This window comes from Schistocerca piceifrons, chromosome 3 (assembly GCF_021461385.2).
Source record: "Schistocerca piceifrons isolate TAMUIC-IGC-003096 chromosome 3, iqSchPice1.1, whole genome shotgun sequence".
In the NCBI taxonomy this organism is placed as follows: Eukaryota; Metazoa; Arthropoda; class Insecta; order Orthoptera; family Acrididae; genus Schistocerca; species Schistocerca piceifrons.
The window spans coordinates 596,906,460-596,934,384 of record NC_060140.1 but is presented as its reverse complement, the minus strand read 5'-3'; positions in this window follow the sequence as shown (position 1 = coordinate 596,934,384).

The following is a 27,925-nucleotide window of genomic DNA, read 5'->3' as shown; positions in this document are numbered from 1 at the left end:
AAGGAAGAGCTTTACGAATTGAGCAAGTCAACGGCACGTTGGTCCACCTGTGGCTCTTATGCAAGTAGTTATTCAGTTAGGCATTGACTGTTCAATGTTCTCCTTAGGCATATCCTGCAAAATTCTGTCCAATAGGAAAGATACTTCTTCAAAATCCCTAACCGTTTGGATGGCCCTGCCCATAACACTGTGAATAATCTCAGTTGGGAGAGATCAGGCGATCTTCGAGACCAAGGTAGGGTTTGGAAAGCACTAAGACAACCATTATCTTTCCGAAATGTAAGACCAGGATGGGTTACCAGCAAGAGCAACAAAACGGGGCGTACCACTGTGCTGTAAGGGTACCGAGGATGACAAAGTGCTGTGAAAAGAAATGGCACCCCAGACCTTCACTACCGCCTCTCAGGCCGTATGGCCGGCGACAGTCAGGTTGGTATCCCACAGCTGTTTGGAACGTCTTCAGACGTGTTTTCGCTGGTCATCGGAGCTTGTATTGTATTGTATTGTAACCTGGGACGGAGAGGCTCCGTCCCCGCCGCAGCCGCAGTGGTCCACAACCCCACGACGACTACCGCAGTCCACTTCACCCCTCCGCCGCCCCACACCGAACCCAGGGTTACTGTTCTGTTCGGCCCCCGGTGGACCCCCCAGGGAACGTCTCACACCAGACGAGTGTAACCCCTATGTTTGCGTGGTAGAGTAATGGTGGTATACGCGTACGTGGAGAACTTGTTTGCGCAGTAACTGAGGCGGAATAAGGGGAACCAGCCCGCATTCGCCGAGGCAGATGGAAAACCGCCTAAAAACCTTCCACAGACTGGCCGGTTCACCGGACCTCGACAAAAATCCGCCGGGCGGATTCGTGCTGGGGACCAGGCTCTCCTTCCCACCCAGAAAGCCCTGCGTTAGACCGCACGGCCAACCGGGCGAGTTCATCGCAGCTTAGTCCGAAGTGGAACTCAAACTGAAGACAATGCTACTCCAGTCAATGAGATTCCACCCCAAGTGTGCTGGCATTTTGTTTTAGAGTGTACATTTCTGTAGGGAGCGGAAGGACAAGGCAATAGAAATTAGGTTTCCTACAGAGGCATGTAGTCAAGGCCTATGGAAAATGTATGTAGACAGAACTCAATATTTAAAAAAAAATTGAGAGAGAGAGAGAGATCTGGATGGTTCCTTCAAAAAGCCATCACAGTTTCTTGCTACTATCTGTCTCCATACGGAGTGAGGTTCTATGAAGTGCTAAAGTGTTGTAAGAGGTATGCGCTGCCTGCGATATAGAATCGCTTACCAGAGAGCAGTGTTGACTCAGATTTATTTGATTCCGGTGTAGTGACTAACAGTACACATCCAACTGGCGAGCCTTTTCAAGAAGCAGAAAATGACCGAATGGTTACACAAAACGTGACAATTGCAGGTACGCCATTAAATAGCACAGAGAATAGAGTAGGCAATATTGGCATGGATCAAGTTATGGCGTTATTGCTACAACTTCATGAATCAAACATACAAAATAATGAAAATCTCAAACAACAACTTAGTGAAAATTTCAAACAACAACTTAATGAAAATTCCATACAACAAAATGAAAGACAAGACAACAACTTCAAACAAGTTAATGAAAATCTTAAACAATTGAATGAAAAATACGACAATCTTAATGAAAAACATGACAACCTTAATGAGTTGAACAAACAACTCAGTGAACAGATTGCAGCCGTTGCGGCGCAATGTCATGATACTAAAGAACAATTACGTGAGGAAATTAAGGCTTGTGCTGGGAGCAGTAGAGAAGAAATTAGATCTGTTGCTCAAAAATTTAAGGAATACACATGCAGCCACTACTAAATTACTTAGAGACGAAATTAGTGCAGTCGCTAAACAATGCTCTGAAAACGCAACACAGTTACGCGACGAGTTTACTTTAATGTCAGCAGAACTTTCACGCACACTGGACGCGAAAGTAGATGCGAAATTTGACCAATAGAACAGCCAAATTGACGAACGTTTTAATCACCACCTACAAAACAGTGAAACGCGTTACCGTAAATTTATACAGGAACAGAATAAAGTAAAGCGACAAGTCATGGAAACAATTACTGCACAGAGACAGGAAGATAAGCATAAATTGTTTACGAAAGCAAAAACATACGTGGACAACAATATTGCTACAGTATCAGACGAAATTAATACTATCAAACGGTTGAACACCGAATTACATGATGAAATCTCTGATCTTAAAACAAAAACAGACACACACACAGTAGACTTTCAAACAGTGACCAACAGACTTGAACAATTAAAAGTAATACTGGATCCTGATGCCATCAAAGCAGACATTATAAAATTAAACGAAACCACACGTAAAATACAAAAACAAATTAATGCTAACGATACTAAAAACGATGATCAGGTGAAAGCACTGACTAAAAAATATGATGAATTGGCCAGTCATATTGACGTTATCGAAAGTAATAATGACACCAAATCAGACGATACGTCACCAGTTTCGTTTAATGAAACACCCGAATTCCAAAATTTACAGCAGACAATCAGTGAGATAGGTTCGTCCAATAACACATTACGTAGAAAATTGTCATCTTTACAGCACGAAGTGACGGAGGTGAAAAATATTTCAGCCTTTAACACATCACAGCATACGCCACTTTCTGAACATTTGTCAGACTCACACAGCCAGTATAATTTAGGTAATTTACAGAGAGTACGTGACTTAGATTCCGAACAGTCACAGACAAATAGATTCTCATACAATCCTGAACCTGTTCAGACACACAGGGACGATAATTTTGATTACAAGTACTTTCTATCAGTGAGAAAATTTAAAGTATTTAAAAATGACAGAACACAGATTCACCCATTGGATTGGATACAACAATTTAGCTTTGCTTTTCCTCCGACTTGGCCTGTAACACACAAACTTGAATTTATTTGCAGTTTTTTGGAAGGCAAACCGGCAACTCGTATGAGACCGATCGCGAGACAATGCTACTCGGTAGAAGAATTTCAGAATGCTTTTCTGTCAGCGTATTGGTCAAAGACGAGACAGTGCGGAATTAAGGATCAACTAATTAGTTTACCGAATTATGAGAACTCAAATTTTCCCACTGTCACGCAATTTTTTGAACACATGGTCCAACAAAACCAGTACTTAAGTGAACCATACAGTGAATCTGCACTTATTCAATTATGGATTTCTAAATTACCACGATCATTAAGAGTATCACTTTTAACGGGTCAGCAGAAAGAAAATATTTCGGCATTTAGAGATCTGTTACAGCTTTTGGAAGTTCAGCAATCAGATTATTCCTACATAAACAAAACTTTTTCATATAATAACCAAGGTCAACAAGCATACAGCAATTACGATCAGTCACGCTATTTCAATAGCAAAGCTAATAGACGCTTCAGGAACGACAACCACCAGAACTTTAATAACAGACAAAATTTTAATTATCAGTATCATCAAAATTATCAGCAACAGCAAACGCATTTTCGTAACAATAGAGGTTTTTCCCCACAACAGCAACAAAACCAGCCAGTTAGCATACCTAACCAACAATGTAACGTGTAAGGTCAACCAAGCTTTAATGTTTCGGCGCCTACGCGTATAGCGTCGGCTCCACCAAATAGTAACGCACAGCAACAAGGAAATAACTACGTACAGAAAACACATCATTTCAATTTCTATCGCAATGCACCGTATAGAAATGACTATCATGACAGTTGTAAAAGTAATGAGCACAATTTTCAGCGTACGTTTAATAACAGTCGACCTTACCAGCAGCAAAATCATCCGCAACAACAAATTATCTTGAATGAACCAGACAGTAGATATCATCCTGAACGTAATACGTCTGGAAGAAATAACAGAACAGTACAAATAATGGAAATGCCACAGCATCCTCCAGAAAATAATAGCACGTCAGATAGAATTTGACTAGATACAGTACAGGTTGCATCTTCCAGCAACGCAAGCAATGCTCTTGACACGCAGAATCTTGTTCACGAAAATGTTATTACTTTTGACGACATCCCAGACACTCTTTTGCAGGACAGACCTGTTATTCAAAAAACCATTTCACACCCTGTCATTGAAGTAAAGATTGGATCATCCAAATTCTCAGCAGTAATCGATTCTGGATCACCTATGTCGGTTATAAATGAGGAAACTTTCAACGAATGTAACAAAGAGAATACTTATCCTACGTTACCATTAGGCAAAACTAAAGAAAAAGGAGCAGTGTCTGGTAAAGGAGTAGATGTAAAATTACAGACACATTTATCGTTTTGTATTGCAGGTCATACATTTCACTCAAATTTTTGGATTGTTCCCTTATTGACAACAGACGTTATTTTAGGTACGAATTTTCTGGTACAACACGACGCAATTATTGACTTTCAAAACTCCTATTTAATGTTAAAGATGAAAATGTACAACTGGCTTTAGAATATCAGCACTCTTTATCTGCAGAAGAACAAACAATTAATCGTACAGAGGTCATTTCCGGATCACGTGACATAGACTGTCATTCCACATTGTTCACAGATACGTACGTACACAACTATAATACTCCAGACGAAGCTGACTATGACGTTATGCAAATGATTTCTGATTAAGTTAAACAGAGCAGTGCAAATACAGACGACGAACGCACGCAACTACGCAAAATTCTTTTACAGCAAGCTCCAGTTTTTGACAACGTTCCTGGTACTATGTCCGGTTTTATGTATGAATTTCAGGTTAAACAACACGACACATATTAAGCCAAACATTATCCCATTCCGTATATTCACAGAGAACAAGTTAAGAAAGAATTGCAAGCTATGCTTGACCAAGGTATTATTGAACCGGCAGTTAGTCTGTACATAAATCCACTCCATATTGTTAAGAAAAAGGATGGTTCACTTCGTCTCGTACTTCATTCGCGTCACATCAACGACATTATTATTAGTGAAACAGATCGCCCACAAACACTAGAAGACCTTCTACAGAAATTTCATGGTACTGCTATTTATTCCACATTAGATTTGAAATCGGGATTTTGGCAAATTCAGCTCCATCCGAACTGCAGAAAGTACACGGCTTTTCTCTGTTTTGGTGAGTGTTATCAATTTTGTAAACTACCGTTCGGTTTAACTACACTCCTGGAAATGGAAAAAAGAACACATTGACACCGGTGTGTCAGACCCACCATACTTGCTCCGGACACTGCGAGAGGGCTGTACAAGCAATGATCACACGCACGGCACAGCGGACACACCAGGAACCGCGGTGTTGGCCGTCGAATGGCGCTAGCTGCGCAGCATTTGTGCACCGCCGCCGTCAGTGTCAGCCAATTTGCCGTGGGATACGGAGCTCCATCGCAGTCTTTAACACTGGTAGCATGCCGCGACAGCGTGGACGTGAACCGTATGTGCAGTTGACGGACTTTGAGCGAGGGCGTATAGTGGGCATGCGGGAGGCCGGGTGGACGTACCGCCGAATTGCTCAACACGTGGGGCGTGAGGTCTCCACAGTACATCGATGTTGTCGTCAGTGGTCGGCGGAAGGTGCACGTGCCCGTCGACCTGGGACCGGACCGCAGCGACGCACGGATGCACGCCAAGACCGTAGGATCCTACGCAGTGCCGTAGGGGACCGCACCGCCACTTCCCAGCAAATTAGGGACACTGTTGCTCCTGGGATATCGGCGAGGATCATTCGCAACCGTCTCCATGAAGCTGGGCTACGGTCCCGCACACCGTTAGGCCGTCTTCCGCTCACGCCCCAACATCATGCAGCCCGCCTCCAGTGGTGTCGCGACAGGCGTGAATGGAGGGACGAATGGAGACGTGTCGTCTTCAGCGATGAGAGTCGCTTCTGCCTTGGTGCCAATGATGGTCGTATGCGTGTTTGGCGCCGTGCAGGTGAGCGCCACAATCAGGACTGTATACGACCGAGGCACACAGGGCCAACACCCGGCATCATGGTGTGGGGAGCGATCTCCTACACTGGCCGTACACCACTGGTGATCGTCGAGGGGACACTGAATAGTGCACGGTACATCCAAACCGTCATCGAACCCATCGTTCTACCATTCCTAGACCGGCAAGGGAACTTGCTGTTCCAACAGGACAATGCACGTCCGCATGTATCCCGTGCCACCCAACGTGCTCTAGAAGGTGTAAGTCAACTACCCTGGCCAGCAAGATCTCCGGATCTGTCCCCCATTGAGCATGTTTGGGACTGGATGAAGCGTCGTCTCACGCGGTCTGCACGTCCAGCACGAACGCTGGTCCAACTGAGGCGCCAGGTGGAAATGGCATGGCAAGCCGTTCCACAGGACTACATCCAGCATCTCTACGATCGTCTCCATGGGAGAATAGCAGCCTGCATTGCTGCGAAAGGTGGATATACACTGTACTAGTGCCGACATTGTGCATGCTCTGTTGCCTGTGTCTATGCGCCTGTGGTTCTGTCAGTGTGATCATGTGATGTATCTGACCCCAGGAATGTGTCAATAAAGTTTCCCCTTCCTGGGACAATGAATTCACGGTGTTCTTATTTCAATTTCCAGGAGTGTATTTCTTCAGCAGCATTTATTCGCGGTTTAAATACTATACTTCCGACAGAAATTAAAGACAGAATCACAACGTACGTAGACGACATTCTTATTGCAGAAGCTAACTGGTGTGAATACAATCTGATTCTTGAACAACTGATGCAAACTTTTCGTGCACAAGGACTCACAGTTAATCTCAGTAAATCGCACTTTGGCAAAACATCTATAAAATTTCTTGGACATGTAATTTCAGCAGAAGGCATTGCGCCTGACCCGTAAAAACTTCAAGCTTTACGTGACATTACGGTTCCTACGACGAAGAAACAACTACGCAGCTTTTTAGGTTTAATTAACTTTTTTCGTAAATTTATTCGTTACTCTGCTTTAAACACCCCTAGATTATGTCAATTGACGGGTAAAAACTCTATTTCGTCCTGGGATAGGCAAACACATTCTGAATTTATGAACCTGAAAGAAGCTTTGTTGAATGCACCACTTTTATCACATCCAGATCTTACTAGAAATTTTTCCATTGCCACCGACAGTTCTAACACCGCTTTAGGCGTACACATTTTTCAGGAAATTGAAGAAGATGGCACTACAGTAATTAAAAACAGCGCCTATGCAAGTCGCATTCTGTCACCTGTTGAACGCAATTATTCTGTTACAGTACTTGAAACACTATGTGTTGTTTGGGCATTTACGAGATTTCGGGATTTTCTTTATGGGAGACACACTACCGTTTACACAGATCATAGAGCTCTACAGTTGTTACTTTCCGCTAAATTTACACACGACAGATTAAGCATATGGAAACTTTATTTACAGGAATTTAATTTTACAATTGTTCACATTCCCGGCATACAAAATATTGTAGCAGACGCACTATCCAGTTCTCTCAGCAACAATCAGTAAGACATCGCAACCAACTTCTGCAAAGAAAATTTCAGCGTCATGTAGATTCAAAAAGTTGCATTTGAAAATTTCATTTCGTCGTCATTACAAGACATAGCACAAGAGCAGAGTAAAGACAACGCATGGAAAGAAATTAAACACCTTTGGCAAGATAGGAATAATGTTACCATTAGAAACCATTACATTGTACGGAATAATATTCTGTTTCGCTGCTCTCACCCTGACAGCAACAACTGGTTATTACGCATTCCTGAAGAGCTTGTTAACAAATTAATTTGGTATACTCATTTAAGTTACGCACGTTACGGAGCCAGAAAATGTTTTCTTATACTGAGACAGAACGGTTATTTTACCAACATGGAGAAACGTATTCGACGAGTTTTACCGTCATGTAAAATCTGACAGAAAGCTAAATCAGATCCGATTCACATATTCCTCCGTTACATCCCATTGTACCTGTTAAATTGAGACACACGGCTGCTGTAGATATTTTTGGTCCGATTCCCAGAACTAATAGAGGTTTTTGCTACATCTTTGTCGCTGTTGAACTAACTTCAAAATTTGTTACCTTTACTCAGTTTTGGTCCGATTCCCAGAACTAATAGAGGTTTTTGCTACATCTTTGTCGCTGTTGAACTCACTTCAAAATTTGTTACCTTCACTCCATTACGGAAAGCTACTGCTAAAACTGTTTCGAAAGCATTTGTAAAACATTTTCTATTCCATGTAGGGCATGTATCGAAAGTAATTTCCGACAATGGATCACAGTTTCGATCTGCTATATGGACACGTATGTTACGAGCTAGAAACATTTTTCCGATCTATATATCCAGGTACCATGCTTCTTCGAACCCTTGTGAACGACTAATGAAAGAAATTAGTAAACTATGTAGAATATACTGCCATAAAAAACATATTGATTGTGACACACACATACTCTCATTCCAAGATGTAGTTAATTCCATACCAAATGAATCTACTATGCTATCTCCGACTGTTACACTGAAAAATGTTGAACCACCTAATAATATTAAAGAATTAGTAACCTTTCCTACATGTCGTCGACTACGACACCATGAAATAATTGACATTGCGCTGAACAACATCAAACGTGCCGCAGAGTGCCGGAGAACACAGCAAAGACAGGTTTCTACACGCCGTGACTTTCACATTGGACACATTAGTACGCACACATTATTTATCCAACAGAAAAAAGAATAGGTGTAGTAAATTTGAGCTTCTATACGCAGGTCCATATCGAATTCGCAGCATTCCTCACCCCAATGTAGTACACGTCGAAACTTTGAGAACCAGAAAAAGTAAAGGCAATCACCATGTCTCCAATATTAAACCCTTTATTAAATGAATGTACTTTATGATTTTTATATGACCAATGATGCAATTATATCTATGTGACTACTTACTGATGATTATCGAATTTTTTCTTGGCAAGTGCCCTGCAACGTAAGGTTAGCAGGTCGCGATTCTTGTCATTACACATCAGACCGTGCACATTTTTCATTCTTCATGTATGTATGATTTTTTTCCTGTTTTGTTTGTATTCACTATGAAATATTTAAGATGTAACAAACACCAGCTGACTTTGACATTTTGCCTTATGATATCTCAACATCGTGACTATTTTACATTTTTCTTGCTGCTACATTGTGATACTCTGTGTACATTTTGCGCCTGCACACTGTCTATGTTTTTGACATATTACGTTTTCTGTCATGCTATGCTGTATGCTCAATTATATCACTAGAAACCAGTTTTTATTTAATGGGTATATGATTTAAATGCAAGACATTAATCATTGTTCATCATTTTCAGAAAGCAATAACGTGTCAAAGAAATAAATTAAACAAACCATAGTGGATTGCTGTGAGATGGGAATTTCACCTTCGGAATGAACGGAAGAAGACGCAATACCTCATCACGAAGAGTAAATGGATCAGATTTAACAAGAATTAACAAGAATGTACTATACACATCGTATGATAGAAGTGTTAACTAATTTTTTCTTTCAGAATACAAGGCGATCGATGCAGACTGTCAGACAGAACTACACAACCTAGTTTTAGTGATGAAATATGCTAGAAATAAGAAACTCTATACTATGAATAGTTGTATGATGAAGTATCTTTTTGCAGATGATAATGAATGGTGATGAATAGTGATGAAGAATATGGTAATATGAATAATAAAGTTTTTCGTTACAGGTGATGATAATAATGGAGTTATGGTGATACGAATAATGAAGTTTTTGTTTGCAGGTGTTGATAGTGATAAACTTTATATGGCCACTAAACGCACCACTTTTCAGTTTATCTTTGCAGATGATGAAGTTTATGTATTTATGCTATGTAGTTATTTAAGTATTTGTTGCAGTTCGTTTTGACAGTATGTCTTATGTCGCATGGTATGATGACTGAAGGTTTTGGAAAGGACAGCTAGAGAACATCTATATTTAATACACATTTCATTACCTGTTAATTCGAAGTTCACTACTTTTCAGTATAATATGCGTTTCTTCTTTCAGCTTAATAGTCCATTTTGTATTTTTTTCCCAGGAGAAGCTATTCATGAAAGTAATGTGCTATAAGCAGTTGGTCATTAAATCTGTTCTAGTACTTGCATTTTTTTACCCATTTGTGTGTGTCATTCATGAATGTGATCACATATACTTTATTTGTTTCATAACCTTGCTACAGCTGACTCATGACGAATGACGTTACCTATCCTCATTTGCAGCAATAAGTCAAGAGTAAATATTGTTATGCCCCAGCAATTAATTATCGATCCCAACGCAATGCATTGCTAGTATAAAAAAAAATGTATTAACAGTCCCAAATAATGCTGCCAGGTTATGTTTTTCTAATCACAGACCTTGAGCAATAGTTATAGTGTGTTACATTTTAAATATGTCATATGTCACTTGAATGATGAGTTCTGAGTAATAGTGAATGATATTTTGTAATAATGAATACATGCTCTACACTCTTTAACTCCTGTTTTGAAGGATGACTTCTGATGTTTTGTAACTGGCCAATGAGTGCCAATAATTATTTTAAATATGTCGTATGTCACTTGAATGATGAAAAATGTTTTGTTATATTCAATACTTGCTGTATGTTTAGTAACTGGCCAATGAATGCCACTGTTTCTTATATTTGTATTATGTCACTTACATGCTATATATATGAATATTAGTAGCTTGATGCTACACTCATTAACTCTTGTTTTGAAGGATGACTTCTGATGGTTTGTAACTGGCCAATGAGTGCCATTAATTATTTTTAAATAAGTCGTATGTCACTTGAATGATGAAAAATGTTTTGTAATATTCAATACTTGCTATACGTTTAGTAACTGGCCAATGAATGCCACTGTTTCTTATATTTTTATTATGTCACTTACATGCTCTATATATGAGTACTAGTAGCTTGATGCTACACTCATTAGCTCCTGTTTTGAAGGATGACTTCTGATGTTTTGTAACTGGGCAATGAGTGCCAATGATTACTATAACTAGCTGAATTATGTAAATAGTATGCCATTAATTAACTCTTGTTGAATGATCAGTTTTGAATATTGCATAAAATGGTTTTGTGACTGGGCAATGAGTGCCAATGTTCACTATAATCAGATGACTTACGAACATTATTCTGTAATACTTCATACACAGTACAGAAATGATCAGTAACTAGGCGATGAGTGCCACCAATTACTCAAATCAGTTGATAGACTAGTGTAATTCTCAGTTATGACTGGTGTAAGACTTAATGTCCTTCACCTTCTGACCTAATTACCAGGAATTACTGCAATATCCGTTTGTCCTGTTTATCCTCATGATCATGGAGCACTATATTTGGTTTTTGCACTAATTCTACGTTGGTGTACCTTACTAGAACGTGGTGTTGACACGACATGCTGTCCACCACCTCGAGCGATGGAGATGTTATTATGGTCCCACTGTTTGGTGTAGCTCATGTACTACCAAAATGATAACATTGAATATTAATATGACATTTCAGTGTCTTGGCTACACTGATTAATACTTCAGGGAAGAGAACTTCAGATTGTCTCACTTGGTGTTGTGCTTCTGTAGAAAGATATGGACTTTCAGTGCAGCTACGTGCAACCTACTGAGCTACAACCATGATGCAATCCTTCCCTTTCCTATCCTACTTCTTGTAAAATGGTAAAAAAAAAATACTACAGTGCTTGTGCACTTTATGTCGTTTGTTAATATGATTTGTACTCATTGTGTATATATTTTGTGATTTCCTGATATGTTCTATACTACAGTGCGTGTGCACTTTTGTCATTTGTTAATATGTTTTGTACTCGTTGCGTATACATTTTGTCATTGCTTGATATGTTCTGTACTCAGTGCATGTGCACTATATTTTATTTCATGGTCTGCACTTATATATATGTATATATTCTGTGACTGTAAACTTAGTTAATTAAGAAAAATTTGTTGCTCATGGCAAGTCCAATTGACTCACCATCGCTGCCAAATTTTTGCTCCCCCTCCCAGTGGAGGGTTATGTAAGAGGTATGCGCAGCCTGCGATATAGAATCGCTCACCAGAGAACAGAGAGCAGTGTTGACTGCAGTACGAACTGTGTAACTGTAGCAGTTAGTTGTTGCTTGTCGCTAGTCTGAGGTTGTCTGCGCTTGTCTGCAGTCTGCTCTGGTCGGGAATCTGGAGATGGAGTATTATTGTATAAGGTAAAGAAGCAGCTTCGCGCATATCTAGTAATGTATCTGAACTGTCATCCAAATGTTTTAAAAATTTCCAAATAATAATTTTGGTAATATAAAGTAATTTAAAAAAAAGCATTCATTTCAAAAAAAAATCAGTTGCTTCCTTTCACAAGTCACAAATGTATAAGCCAGCATTGCATATATATAAATTTTAGGTAAGAGCAGATATATTCGCCGTTTTTTTTTATTGAGGTAAGAATTTTTGCTTTTTATTCAGAATGATCTTACAGGGCCACGACGCAGCACTGCTGTCGTCCAAGTTTTACCAGGTTACTGAATTTTTTTTTTAATTATGAGGCTTAGGAATTTTTCTTTTTCGTGCTTACATTAAATGAGAAAAGAATTTTGTGGGTACATTAAATGGGAACCAGTTTTGTTGTGAGGTTAGACAAAAATTAGTATCACCAACCAAATAATAACTGATAATATTTTGTGGGGAGGTTACAGTGTGTTCTTACGGAATTTCAAAAAGTCTTTACAATGAGCAGCGGGCTTGAGAAGGGCGAGAGACATCCGATTCTATGTGTATGTGTCACTGTTTTAACGCCGTTCTTAATATAGTATCAAAATGTTCTTTTTCGCATTTAATCTGATGCATTTATTTACAAAAGATTTCATCAAACTTATCATGAAGTGTCAACTATTTTCGGATTTCTGTATTGATGTTCAGCAGGGGTGTTGGAGAACAAAATGTTATTTTATTTAGTGATTCATTACTGAGTGAATGGCATTCCTTGAGGTTCGTTGCACTAAATCACTGCAGAAGGCAGTGGAAACCACTGCATTAAAGATACATAATGTGTATCCACAGGACACGTGGCCACGATGATCTGTCCATTGGCCAAGGATTCTGGACTAGCGCCATTTGGGTTTGCAGGAAGAGACTGCCAAGAGTTAGGTGACCATCAGAAAAAGGCTGAAAAACCAACGAGTCGGAGCGTGGAAGTGGAAAGAAGACAAGGATTTCTCGTCAGATGAGTATAGGATAATATCAACGTCAGCAGAAAATGGTACATCGAGAGTAGCATTCTTTATGAATAGGAATGAAAATTGGAAATTTGTGGTAAGATCTTATGGGACAAACTGTTGAGGTCATCAGTCCCTAAGCTTACGCACTATTTAATCTAACTTAAACTAACTTACGTGAAGGGCAACACACACCCCCATGCCCGAGGGAGGACTGGAACCTCGGACGGGGGGTGCCACCCGGACCGTGACAAGACGCCCAAGACAGCGCGGCTAAACCACGCGGCAATAGGAAGATAGGGCAGAGTGTGAGTTATTGTGAACAGTTCGATCATAGGTTTGCTCCCATGACAATCGAAAAAAAAAACACGACGCCAACAACAATAGTTCAGGTGTACATTTCGACGTTGCAGGCAGAGGGTGAAGAGGTAGAGGAAGTATTGGATGGGGAAAACAGAGTTCGAATTTACAGAGACATACTGCAGAGGAAATGAATTGCAGGACTAAACTGACTTTAGCAGATGTTTTCACTTTTGGGCCATGGTTAGCAAGTTGCTGAAGACGGATCGAAGCTAGAATGCTGGAATTGCTGCAGTTCTTGATAACTGAGGGTTCTTGCTGTACACATTAGACTCGAGGGCTCCCCACACACAGTAATCGCACGCTGACAGGTCAGGTGACTTAGGTGGCCAGCTAGGGCCGCGACTAGACTGTCATCTGCTAGCAACTCTCCCGGGAATGAAGATTGTGTGAGTGTTCTCCAAAGTTCTGCTGGCTGTGTGGGCAGTTTCTCAATCATGCTGAAAGTAGTTGTAGGTCTTTCACTCCTCCGTTAATGTGCCACAGACGTTTTCAAACTGTTGGCAATGTAACGCGGTTAACTCATCGTCTAATGAAAGAAGATAGACCTTCTGATCATGCAGTGGTGTTTGGTGGAAGTTATGCGGATTCTCTGCTGCCCAGAACCTGGGATTCTGTAAGCTGACATATCCACTCAGGTGAAACGTGACTTCATCAGACATAAACAACAGATCCACGTCGAAGCCATTCTTAGTGAACAGCTACTCACTAAACTGGAGGCGATAAGGAGCATCTGCTAATCCATGAATAACAGACAGTCGGTAGGGATACATTTGCCGGCTCAGATGTAGTATTTGTCTGCTTGATCCACGGTCCCTCGCAACATGCCACGAGTGGATTTGGTAGCACTCTGAAAATTTTCTGATGAACTACACCCACATTTGTGGAGTATAGGCACGTTACGGACTGTTTTTTGACCTGTTCAAAACAGATCCTGTATGATATTAATTTCGGGCTAAGCGTTACATGGCATTCCTGGCTGGCACTTTGACACCATTACACTTCATCAGGTTACCTTCCATTTGGAAAGTGGGTGCACTCAGCGACTGTTATGTGACTAATAAATTACAGAGTGCAGCAATCAGTTGTCCTTTTGTTAGATTTTATGATGCAACTCCAGAATTCGGCTAGTAACTAGCCATTCTCAGTGCACCATTTTCTATTCTCAATACATGTAAGTCCCTGTTGTTTCGGGGTCAGTCACGGTTCTTTTGAGTACTCATTGAGTAAGGGCGACTGATTGCTACACCCTATAGTTTATAAGAAAAAGAACCATTAAACTTCTTAGCAAACAACTGACCATACCGTTCCCACGACTTTGTGTCACTTAAATTTCCACAACGAACATCAGCTGCTCCACTTGCTCTATTGTGAGTCCCATCGTCTTCTTTCCACTGCTCCAGTCACACTGACAGAGTCCGCACTACGCTCTGAACCTGTATGGATGACGTGGCGGGCGTACACGTTAAGTGTGCGCGTCACTGGATGTTGTTACATGCTTGCCTTCACGTCCAGTCGTATCCACTCGTCAGCATCGCTTTTATTTGTTCCATCCTGTATCTGAGGGTACTGAACGGGTATTCAGAACGTAAAGGAAGATGAAAATCTAATAATTATGGTGGACTGGAATGCGGTTGTGGAGGAGGGAGTAGAAGAAAGTGTTGCGGGAGAATGTGAGCCTAATAGTAGGAACGAGAAAGGGGAAACACTAATTGAGTTCTGCAATAAATATCAGTAATAGCGAATACTCTGGTCAATAACCACAAGAGGGGAAGGTATACTTGGAAAACGCGGGCAGATACGGCAAGATTTCTGCTACATTACATCATGGTGAGGCAGAGATTCCGAAATCAGATATTGGATTGTAAGGCATATCCAGAATCAGATTAAACTCAGATTACAGTCTAGTAATGAAAGGTAGCGTGACGTTAAAGACACTAGTCAGGATAGCCAAAGCCCAAAGAAGTGGGGTACAGAATTACTAAGGAATGAAGAGATATGTGCAAGTACTTTGAGGGTATAGATACTGCGATCATGAATAGATCAGTGGGCAGTTCAGTTGAAGAAGAATTGACATCTCTTAAAAAGGCAATCACAGAAGTTAGTAAGAAGACCGTAGGTTCAAAGAACGTAACTGTGAAGAAAACACTCATAACAAACGAAATGCTTCGGCTGATCGACGAAAGAAGAAATTATGAATATATTCAGGGAAATTCAGGAACACAGAAATACAAATCATTTAGGAGCGAAATAAATAGGAAGTGGTGGGAAGCTAAGGCAAAATGGCTGCATGAAAAATGTGAAGAAATTGAGAAATAAATAAGGACAGATTCAGCATATAGAAAATTCAACACAGCCTCTGGCCAAATTAAAAGGAAGGGCTGTATGTAACATTAGAAGTTTAATGGGAATACAACTGTTAAATGCAGAGGAGAGGGCGGATGGATGGAAAGAATACACTGAAGGGCACTTTGAGTGGGAGGACTTATCTGATGACTAGATAGAAGAAGAAATTTGGGTAGAAAGAGAATAAGTAGGGGGTTCAGTATTATAACTAGAATTTAAAAGAGCTTTGGACCACTTAGGATCAAATAAGGCAGAAGGGATGGGTAACTTTCCATCGGAATCTTTAAAATCATTGGGGACAGTGGCAACAAAGCGACTATGCACGTTTGTGTGCGGAATGTATGAGATTGGCGATATACCAGCAAATTTTCGAAAAAACGTCGTCGACACAGTTCCAAAGACTGCAAGAGATGACATTTGCGAGAATTATCGCAAAATCAGCTCAATAGCACATGCATCCATGTTGCTGACAAGAATAGTATGCAGAAGAATGGAAAAGAAAATTGAGAAGATGTTAGACAACGAGCAGTTTGGCTTTAGGAAGGATCAAGTCACTAGAGAGACAATTCTGACGTTGAGGTTGATTATTGAAGCAAGATTGAGGGAAAATGGAAACTCGTTCATTGGATTTGACGACCTAGAAAAAGGGTTCAAGAATGTAAAATGGTGCAAGATGTCCAAAACTCTAACAGACGTAGGGGTACGCAATAGGGAAACACGTGTCGTATACAATATGTACAAGAACAAAGTGGGACAATTAAGAGTGGAAGACCGAGAACGAAATACCCGAATTAAAAAGAGTGTAAGGTAAGGATGTCATCTTTCCCCCCTGCTCTTCAGGTAATGAGGGTGATAAAGAAAGTTTTATCATCGGGATTAAAATTCAGGGTGAAAGGATATCAACGATAAGATTCGCTGATGACACCGCTAACCCTTTTTGAAAAGTGAAGAAGCATTACAGGATCTGTTGAATAGAATGAACACTCCAATGAGTTCAAACTATGAGAGTAAATCGAAGAAAGGCGGAAGTAATGAGAACTAGCAAAAATGAGAAGAACTAGAAACTCAACATCAGAGCTGTGGGTCACTATGTAGACGAAGTTAAAGAATTCTGCTACCTAGGCAGCAAAATAACCCATAACGGGTGGAGCAAGGAGGACATTAAAAACAGACTAGTACTGAAGAAAAGGGCGTTAATAGCCAAGAGAAATCTGCTGGTATCAAACATCGAAAGAAATTTCTCAGAATTTACGTTGGAGAACAGCATTGTATGGTAGTAAGATACAGACTCTATGAAAACCGGAGCAGAATAGAATCTATGACTTTGAGATGTGGTGTTACAGAAGAATATTGAAAACCAGGTGGAATGATAAGCAAAGACGAAGATCACGGACAGTCGGCGGGGGAGGATTGGATAACATTGACAAGAAGAAGGAACAGTATGATAGGACGTCTGTCAAGATATCAGGGAGTAATTACCATGCTACTAGACGGAGCTTTACAGTGTAAAACGTGTAGAGGACAGCAGATATTGAAATACATCCAGCAAATAACTGAGAACGTATAATGCAATTCTTCTCTGAGATGAAAAGGTTACCACAGGAGAGAAATTCGTCGCAGGCCTCAACAAAGCAGTCGGAAGACTGATGAGTAAAAAAAGAAAAAAATTAAGAGAGAGAAATTAAAAAATCAGTGTTTCTAATACATTTACAACTGTCACGGGTTTCAGAATTCCTTCACTGGCTTTCTCTGTTGTCTACCATTTGTGGAAGATGTATTGTACTACTAACCGAAACAATAAGGGGCCACGTCCTTGAGCTAAGGAGAACTTGGTGCTGCTGTGTTGTCTCAGCCATGCTCTGCAACTGTTGCGTTGTTGGTTTTACTATTCCAGTTTGTTATTACCCTCATGTGCATCGTTCGGCCAAGTGAATTCGTTCTCGCAGCCCAGAGGCTCAAATACCGAAGATACAGGACATGATGTAGAGCGTAGTGTATTATTTTTTTAAGGAAAACATTATTTTGGGCTCGAATATTAACAGTGAGTTGCTTCCTAGAAACAGGAACAGTGTTAGGCTGCAGCAGTCTTAAGTCAGCTTTATTTAATTAGAGGTATTGTATTGTCTGTTACCTTTAGTCAGATAACATATACGATGTACGTATATAGATCATAGGTGGCGGATTGATTATGCAGCCAGGAGGTTTTCTTCAGTACTATACGTTTCACTTCTTAAACACTGATCTTCATGCGGTTCTGGTCTAAATATAACTTTTTACGACAGTGCGAATGTGCAACAAAGTGGTATTATTATGGTGTATGGGACATTGTGAAGATGTTAAAAGTTGCATAAAAAGATTGGAGAACATGCAGAGAGGAGTTACATAATTATCTGTGACACATCGTACGTTTCCGCCCCATTCTACTTCATGTAGAGTTTACCGCTCATTAGTTTTGTCTCATTATAATACAAGAGTAGTGTTTAGCTTACCACGCAAATCAACTGGAGAGTGACAGTACAACGAATCTCTTTTTATGACTTGAGAGAACTAATCAAGCATTTATCAAGTAGTGTAGGGTAACTAAATAACTGATAGTTTCTTAAAGAGAAAAAGCTACATATGATTAATAACTACCATAAACCTTCAGTTTTATTCGTAAATATAAATATCCCGTATCCTCTCTTATTGTGAGTGGTTCGCCGCGTCTGTTGAGCTACATTATCTTACTACAACTTTGTCTGTCTTCCGTAGCGTTTAACTTCAGACTCACAAATAGAAACAAGAAAATTAACACTCTGACCAATATTTTAAAGTAGTCTCATCTCTCTGACTAATGTCAACAGCGTGTGAACCTCATTGAATATTAATTACATTATCGTGTTTCTTCCGAAACATTTAGCACACAAACTAGTGGGTCACTGTATCCAGAAACAAAGTATACACTTCATCTCTTCCCTGTTGTTAACGTTCTGATAATTGATGTTTTCCATTAAAGCTCAAGGACAGCATTCACCACCGGGACAGAAACCAATACTAGCTCACGTAAAGAGTTTTCCTCTTGCTAGTACCAATCGCCACGTCCTGAAGGTACAAATTTTGAAAACAGTATTCATTCTACTTAGAACATATAATAACTTTATATTCCAGAAATGTAATTATAGCTAGTAAGAAAATGAGTTTCTGTCCTGAGAAAACACAGTTTATTCTTCTTTTAGTACCCACACATGTTTTGGAGAAGGCCAGCTGCTGTGGCAGAGCGTTTCTAGGCGCTTCAGTCCGGAGCCGCGCTGCTGCTACGGTCTCAGGTTCGAAACCTGCCTCGGGCATGGATGTATGTGATGTCCTTAGGTTTAAGTAGTTGTAAGTCTAGGGGACTGATGACCTCAGATGTCAAGTCCCATAGTGCTCAGAGCCATTTGAACCATTTTGAAAAAGTTTCCCTGTCCTCATTGGATTTTATTCATTCTCTATTAAACAACATCTATGCATTATGATATTTACCTGTTTTTGAGTTTACAATATTTACGTTGAGAAAAGTACTGACAGAAATATTAACAGAAAAACGGAATATATATCTTAGTATTACATACTAATTTTCACATATCTGTTGGTATTTGCAGCACAGCTGTAATTATTACCTTCTTTTATGTCATCTGGGTTTAATAAGCATTTATAGATCTTTTGTGACGTAATTTCCCCAATTTTAGAGCTAATACGATATCTATAACTTTTCGTTTTATGTTTTCTTTCTATTTCGTTTTTACACAATTACTGTCATTATATTATGTTGTGCTGTAAACAAAGTTTCTCTCTTTTACTCTTTGACTAACATATTTTTTTTGGTTTCAGTACTATTTTTTGAAAAATGTCTTGAAGTGTGTGCTGTGATTAGGTTTTGCAAAATGGTGAGTGGTGAGGGGGAGCAGCGGACTATTTATGTAAATGTGTGTGCCTACTTTTTGTTGAGCTCGCGTTTTCGCGCTTCTTCATGGATTAAGTTGTGTTTCCTAACGTATACTATTCCAGTGTTTCTGTAATACTCAGTTTTTCACTACCTTGTTTTGGTGTTCTTGGTGGAGTTTTGAATTTTGGAGTGACAACAGGTTTGAGGGTGTGTTTTTTAGTTTGTGTGTGTGTGTGTGTGTGTGTGTGTGTGTGTGTGTGTGTGTGTGTGTTTTTGTGTGTGTGTGTGTATGTGTGTGGTAGTCTCCTGCTAGTTCTTTTAGAGCTGAGAAAAGCGTCACATTGCGTAGTGCTGTGTATTCATTTATCACTTCCTTTCCTTTCACCGTGGCTTTGTCTATACGGTATTTGTCTTCTATTATAGCGCTCTGTTATATAATAACTTTAATACTGTGTTTATGTCTGTTAGTCTCTGTTTCTTGCCCGTGAGATGATTTGAATATGTGGAATGACTATTGTTACTCTTAAGTGCCCCTCTGTGTTAAGTGTAGGCGATGTTGAAATTTCTGCTTGTTTGTCCAGTACAAATTGCGCTGCTGTCTCGAAACTTATAACAGAAGAAAATTACCATGCAGAAAAAGCCATAGGGGAAGAAAAAGAAGTGACGAATGATCACACAACACTATGCAATGGAACCCTCTTTTCAGCTTTGACGGACTCCGTCCCAAAACGCCCCTGACAAGATGAAAGTAAACATCACACAACACCGTGTGCGAGAAAGCTCCACTCTGATAATCTGTAGAAGCACATAAACGTGGGTTCTGCTAAAAGTAAGTGCATATATTTACATAAATAGTCCACCCCTCTCCCCTCTCACAATTTTACAGAGTTTAATCACAATAAGCTTAACTTTCAACACTTTTTCGGAAAATAAATACTGGAACCTAAAAAAACGCAAGTCAAAGAGTAAAATAGCGAAACTTTGCTTACAGCACAACATAATGACAGTATTGCTATCAAAGTGAAATAGAAATAATACAGGGTGATTCAAAAAGAATACCACAACTTTAGGAATTTAAAACTCTGCAACGACAAAAGGCAGAGCTAAGCACTATCTGTCGGCGAATTAAGGGAGCTATAAAGTTTCATTTAGTTGTACATTTGTTCGCTTGAGGCGCTGTTGACTAGGCGTCAGCGTCAGTTGATGCTAAGATGGCGACCGCTCAACAGAAAGCTTTTTGTGTTATTGAGTACGGCAGAAGTGAATCGACGACAGTTGTTCAGCGTGCATTTCGAACGAAGTATGGTGTTAAACCTCCTGATAGGTGGTGTATTAAACGTTGGTATAAACAGTTTACAGAGAATGGGTGTTTGTGCAAAGGGAAAAGTTCTGGACGGCCTCCAAGAAGCCCTGATCGTACCCCCTGCGATTTTTTCTTATGTGGGTATGTTAAGGATATGGTGTTTCGGCCACCCCTCCCAGCCACCATTGATGATTTGAAACGAGAAATAACAGCAACTATCCAAACTGTTACGCCTGATATGCTACAGAGAGTGTGGAACGAGTTGGAGTATCGGGTTGATGTTGCTCGAGTGTCTGGAGGGGGCCATATTGAACATCTCTGAACTTGTTTTTGAGTGAAAAAAAACCTTTTTAAATACTCTTTGTAATGATGTATAACAGAAGGTTATATTATCTTTCTTTCATTAAATACACATTTTTAAAGTTGTGGTATTCTTTTTGAATCACCCTGTATAAAATAACAGTTAAAGGTAATTTTGTATTAGGCCTAAATTTAGTGAAATTGCGTAATAAAATAAGGATAAATACCTATCAATGACTTACTGAAAGGCAGTAATTATAGCTGTTCTGCAAATAGAAAACAGGCTTGTGAAAATCAATATGTAATACTAATCTATATACTTGTTTTTCCTGCTAATATTTCTGCCAGTTCTTTTCTTATGTAAATACTACAACTTAAAAGTCAGGTAAATCATTATGTTCATATGTTGTTTAGAAGAGAATAAATGAATAAGAAAAAGAAACTTCTACTAAACATGTCTGAGTACTAAGAGAAGAAAAAATTGTGACTGTTTAACGTAGAAACTTTTCTTGTTATATGTTAAGAGCAAACGCGCTCAAGAAAAGGAAGTCGACCACAAAATGTAATTACGTCTTTCTTGTACTAGAAGGAAACTAAAAAGTTCTTAAAGGATTTCCCTATCAAACGTTATTTTATGCACTTTTCAAAGACAAAATGGAGTTAGTAACTGTCATTAGACTGATGTTACTTTATTTAGAGACTTCTAATAACTTAATTTAAGCACGTGCTATAGCAAAACGACCCTTCAAAGTTGGTTGTCGACAATTTGTTATTTCAAGAAGTTAAACAAATAGGTAATTCACTGTTGTTGCTGTCCTACATAGTAAATATGTATTTTAAGATGGGATTTAAGCAAAATAATTATATGTAGTTAAAACTGGATGTTGGTAATGCTAGCAGTTAACTGTAAAACTATATAACCAAAACTTTTCAACACAGTTTAAGTTAAAATGAGTCTGGATTTCCTTCACATGATTAATGAAATTAAGTGCCTGTATTTTTCCCTATCAAAAGCAATGTAGTTGAGAAAGTGGCGCAAAAAATACTCCTACAGGTCCTTCACGTATCTTGTTAACTGATAGGCCAAAGGCGCCATAATGTCCAACTCTGGTTAATTTTCTTGAGCTAAGATGTTGTAATTCTTGCAACACAATATTTTAGTCTGAGAGAGCTTGCATCCACAGCTACAGTTTGCAAGAGCCGACTTACTAATTCAGAAGTGCTAATTATGGCTTGTTTCCGTAAATTCTACAAAAGTTAGCTCAACGATTTAATGTGTTGCAGAGCAAACCCATGTCACGAGCTCACCAAACGCTGTTAGCTGGCTGTTGCCCAAACTTCAGTCTGTCTGCGGTAAGCTTAGTTTCACATACAGTTCACTAAACGGAAAACGACAAGGTTAACCCTACCTCGGCACTGTCCACTGGGTGTGCCTAATGCGCATTTTCCTTCGTGGAAAAGGCGTTCTCAATACGGAACTACAAGGGAAATACTTGGCCGTCCTCGGGCCTAATGGTTTCCTTCATTCTGTAAGTAGGCTGTTTAGGTTTTTATATTGGCAACGCCACGTAGCGCTCTGTATGAAAATCACTGGCTGTGCTGTGTGCAGTCTGTGACTAGTTTGCATTGTCTGCCATTGTAGTGTTGCGCAGCTGGATGTTAACAGCGCGTAGCGTTGCGCAGTTGGAGGTGAGCCGCCAGCAGTGGTGGATGTGAGGAGAGAAATGGCGGACTTTTTAAATTTGTAAGACTGGATGTCATGAACTGCTATATATATTATGACTTTTGATGACTATTAAGGTAAATACATTGTTTGTTCTCTATTAAAATCTTTCATTTGCTAACTATGCCTAACAGTAGTTAGTGCCTTCCGTAGTTTGAATCTTTTATTTAGCTGGCAGTAGTGGCGCTCGCTGTATTGCAGTACTTCGAGTAACCAAGATTTTTGTGAGGTAAATGATTTGTGAAACGTATAGGTTAATGTTAGTCAGGGCCATTCTTTTGTAGGGATTTTTGAAAGTCAGATTGCGTTGCGCAAAAAAATATTGTGTGTCAGTAATTATTCTCAGGGGACGTTTCAAATCCTTTGGCAGAATTTTGTGCTTCTCGTAACAATAAGTTATAAGGTCCGAAGGAACAGCTCAGACTTCACAAATTGGTTTGTTTTATAATCCAGCTATTCGTTTACAATAGTTTGTTCACGTCCCTCGCCATAAATCGGCATTACGTTTTGATTAATCAGTCAAGTCACATCTCTACAACACACTACGTAAATTAACGCTGGTCCATTATTGGTTTAAATTTGGTATCTGCTGTTAGACTCCCAGCATTTAGAAAGAACTTTCTCAAACTTAACATTGGATTTCTCTAGGTAAAGGTGATCGTTAATACATTGATGCAACCATATGTTGTAACATACGATATTACCGTTCCTGTCTTGTTCTGAAATACGAATCAATGTTAGGAACAGGTAGCGCAGCGACTTTCAAATAAGAATATCTTCCCTGTATGGGAAAATACATAGTCGATATACGAATACAGGCTGTAGATACGTGGTTGATGGGATATAGAAGTTTAGGTCCAGCCGTGAGTCGTGCTCCGATATCCTAACGTTAAACGACCGCTCGCGATAAATCCGAATTTGAGTCCCGGGCGGCCAAAAATTTTCAGTGTCGTCATTCCATTATACAGCTCATGGTTGTCCATATTCGCAACTGTGAATTAATTTCATGTGAACCCATTAATGGTTACTTACTTACTAGCAAGACGTCACAGGCGATGTGCTGATTTTGGGAAGCAAATATCCTCGCTAATCACTGTTTCACAATAAATGTTACCTCAGAAAAGTTCATAATGATTTCATTAACCAACAACGAACACGTCTGCAATCGCACTGCTACGAAAGAAAAAACACATGAAATATTTGCAAACACACAGGAAAAGCTATAAAAGTCACGTTATGTAGCAATTATTTGAAATAGATACTGTCTGGATTCAGTAGAAGCACTGAAATGCACAGAAAACATTAATTACTGTTGCATCTAGTTTCGTGAACAACTCGATTTAAGTTGACTGGAAATGCAATTAATTTCCTCTTTAGTCTATCAGTCTTACCACTTTCAGTTACGATTCTCTCGATAAGAGTTGTAATAGGATAAGACGCTGCTAACGGTTTATCAATTGTGATAATCAATAACAATCACAGTGTTTATAGTTGAGTTAAAGAAATACTACAACGTTCAAACTGCACAATCTACTACGCTTGCAAGCCGTGTACGTAGCTAAAAAGATGACTGGCTTGATATAACGTTGTGGCGATTTGAGGATGGTGCAACCTAATGCATTTCATAACGACCTTTTCTGAGAACAGGCTTTTCTTCAACAACGAGAAACGATTATTAATTTTTGCCACACAGTACTCTTCTTCCATTACCAATTCTTCTTGTATAATTTGTGCAGTGCACAGGTAAGTGCACTCTCACTCACGCTTAAAACACTGTTTCGAAAATTCTTTCCGTTACGCCGTTGAGCATCGACATTTTGCGTCCATACTTCATCACAGAAGACTAGCTACTCACCTCTCTGCTACTGACTCTGCGCACGCTCTCGGCCAACGATATTTTTCTCAAATTTTGAGCAGATACTTTATAATCTATACAATACGAACTACTCTGACTTTTACAGAGTTTCTATTACAAAATTATTACAATGTTATTTTTCAATACATTTTCATAATAACATTATAACTTTTAAATAGCGAGTACTGACAAAATTAATAAAGCACGTAGGGGCTACATACACAAGAGCCTTATTAGCAAAATTACCAAATTAATTAACTTAGAAATTATAGTGCACTGTGTTGTGGTGTTATACGTTGTATCACTGATTCTTTTGAACACGTCTTGTAACTTCCTCTTTCTTTCAACAGAATTCTTGCAATAATTTCGCCAAAAACTGAGTTTGTAAATACACGCGGATAAATTTTTTTATCACAAACTAGGAGCCACTTTCCTCCTGAAGTCTCACTTCAAAACTTGTTTTAGTTACTCTATTACTGCTGTGGCTGACTCACGTCAACACTTACATCATCAATAAAGATATTTAAATTGAAAGCAGCTTATGTAGACGGCGGACGTCAAGTAATCCTCATTAATTATGAAATCACGACATTTTGCGCCTGCATTGTAATTTTTTTTTAATTTCCACTGTTGGGCAATTTCGATTACTTTGTCGTTTTCAAAGCGGTGGTTGACATGCATGAGCAGAAGTCACTAATCATATGGGGGATAAACATAAGACTTACAAACAATTTTGACAGTAGGAAAACACTTCAGAAATTTGGCATGATTGTGATAACTGCCTAATGAAAGGTAATCCACTTTATTACACAAGCATAAAGACAACATCGTGCAACCTTTACACAGCTATTTTAGTGGCTTTAGAGTCCTGTTACTAAAGAAGATGAATGTCTTAACATTATCGCTAGACAGAGGTGAGTATTATGTTAGACACATTAACACATCGGTCACAACAGTTTTACGACTACTTTGATCAATGGATTATGAGAAGAAGCGCGCCATTCTATGAATTAGCTGTGGGTCTTCTATCCGCTATACATATCTTCAATGCGTTTATTGTCTCTTAATATACCTTCTTGCTCTTGGTACTATCAATTGGAGTTTCACTTAAAGATGCTTACTATTGAATCTTCATGACAGTTTAAAACAATTTGCCCGACCGGTACTCGAAATTCGGACATTTGTTTGTCACAGTCGAGTGCTCTAAAGACTGTTCTATCCAAGTACGACTCACGACCCACCCTCAAAACTTCTCCTTGGCCAGTAGCTCCTCAACTAACTTCCAGACTTCACAGTTGTTCTGCGTATCTTGTGGGACCAGCAGCCTTTTCTTCTAGGCAGGCTGAGTTGGCATCCCTTCGCTCCCAGCTTCAGGCAGTGTTGGCTTCAGTCACACAGCTTGAGGCTGTTGCCAATGGGCATCACTGTGGGGGTCCGGATGGGGGTTGGTTGGGGACGGCCAGCTCGTCCCACGCATCCCCCGATAGGACTACGACTGTGGTTGCCCGGGATACTGCCCGCATTGAGGCTGATCCCTCACCTGTGGTAGAGTGGGAGGTCGTCTCAAGGTGTGGCAGGGGGCGAAAGACATTCCGGAGGGCTGAATGGAAGGGCTCTCATGTTTGTCTGACGAACCGGTTTCAGACTCTGTCTCAGGCTGATACTGATCTTTGGCCTGACATGGCTGCTTGTCCTGTTCCAGAGGTTGCCCCTCAGTCTGCAAGATCCGGGCGGTCGCAGAGGGTGGGCTTACTGGTAGTTGGGAGCTCCAACGTCAGGCACGTAATGGGGCCCCTTAGGGATATGGCAGCAAGAGAGGGGAAGAAAACCAATGTGCACTCCGTGTGCATACCGGGGGGAGTCATTCCAGATGTGGAAAGGGTCCTTCTGGATGCCATGAAGGGTACAGGGTGCACCCATCTGCAGGTGGTCGCTCATGTCGGCACCAATGATGCGTGTCGCTATGGATCGGAGGAAATCCTCTCTGGCTTCCGGCGGCTATCTGATTTGGTGAAGACAGCCAGTCTCGCTAGCGGGATGAAAGCAGAGCTCACCATATGCAGCATCGTCGACAGGACTGACTGCGGACCTTTGGTACAGAGTCGAGTGGAGGGTCTGAATCAGAGGCTGAGACGATTCTCCGACCGTGTGGGCTGCAGATTCCTCGACTTGCGCCATAGGGTGGTGGAGTTTCGGGTTCCGCTGGATAGGTCAGGAGTCCACTACACGTAACAAGCGGCTACCCGGGTAGCAGGGGTTTTGTGGCGTGGGCTGGGCGGTTTTTTTAGGATAGATGGCCTTGGGCAAGTACAGAAAGGGCAACAGCCTCAACGGGTGCGGGGCAAAGTCAGGACATGCGGGGACCAAGCAGCAATCGGTATTGTAATTGTAAACTGCCGAAGCTGCGTTGGTAAAGTACCGGAACTTCAAGCGCTGATAGAAAGCACCGAAGCTGAAATCGTTATAGGTACAGAAAGCTGGCTGAAGCCAGAGACAAATTCTGCCGAAATTTTTACGAAGGTACAGACGGTGTTTAGAAAGGACAGATTGCATGCAACCGGTGGTGGAGTGTTCGTCGCTGTTAGTAGTAGTTTATCCTGTATTGAAGCAGAAGTGGATAGTTCCTGTGAATTATTATGGGTGGATGTTACACTCAACAACCGAGCTAGGTTAATAATCGGATCCTTTTACCGACCTCCCGACTCAGCAGCATTAGTGGCAGAACAACTGAGAGAAAATTTGGAATACATTTCACATAAATTTTCTCAGCATGTTATAGTCTTAGGTGAAGATTTCAATTTAGCAGATGTAGACTGGGACACTCAGATGTTTGGGACGGGTGGTAGGGACAGAGCATCGAGTGACATTATACTGAATGCACTATCTGAAAATTACCTCGAGCAATCAAACAGAG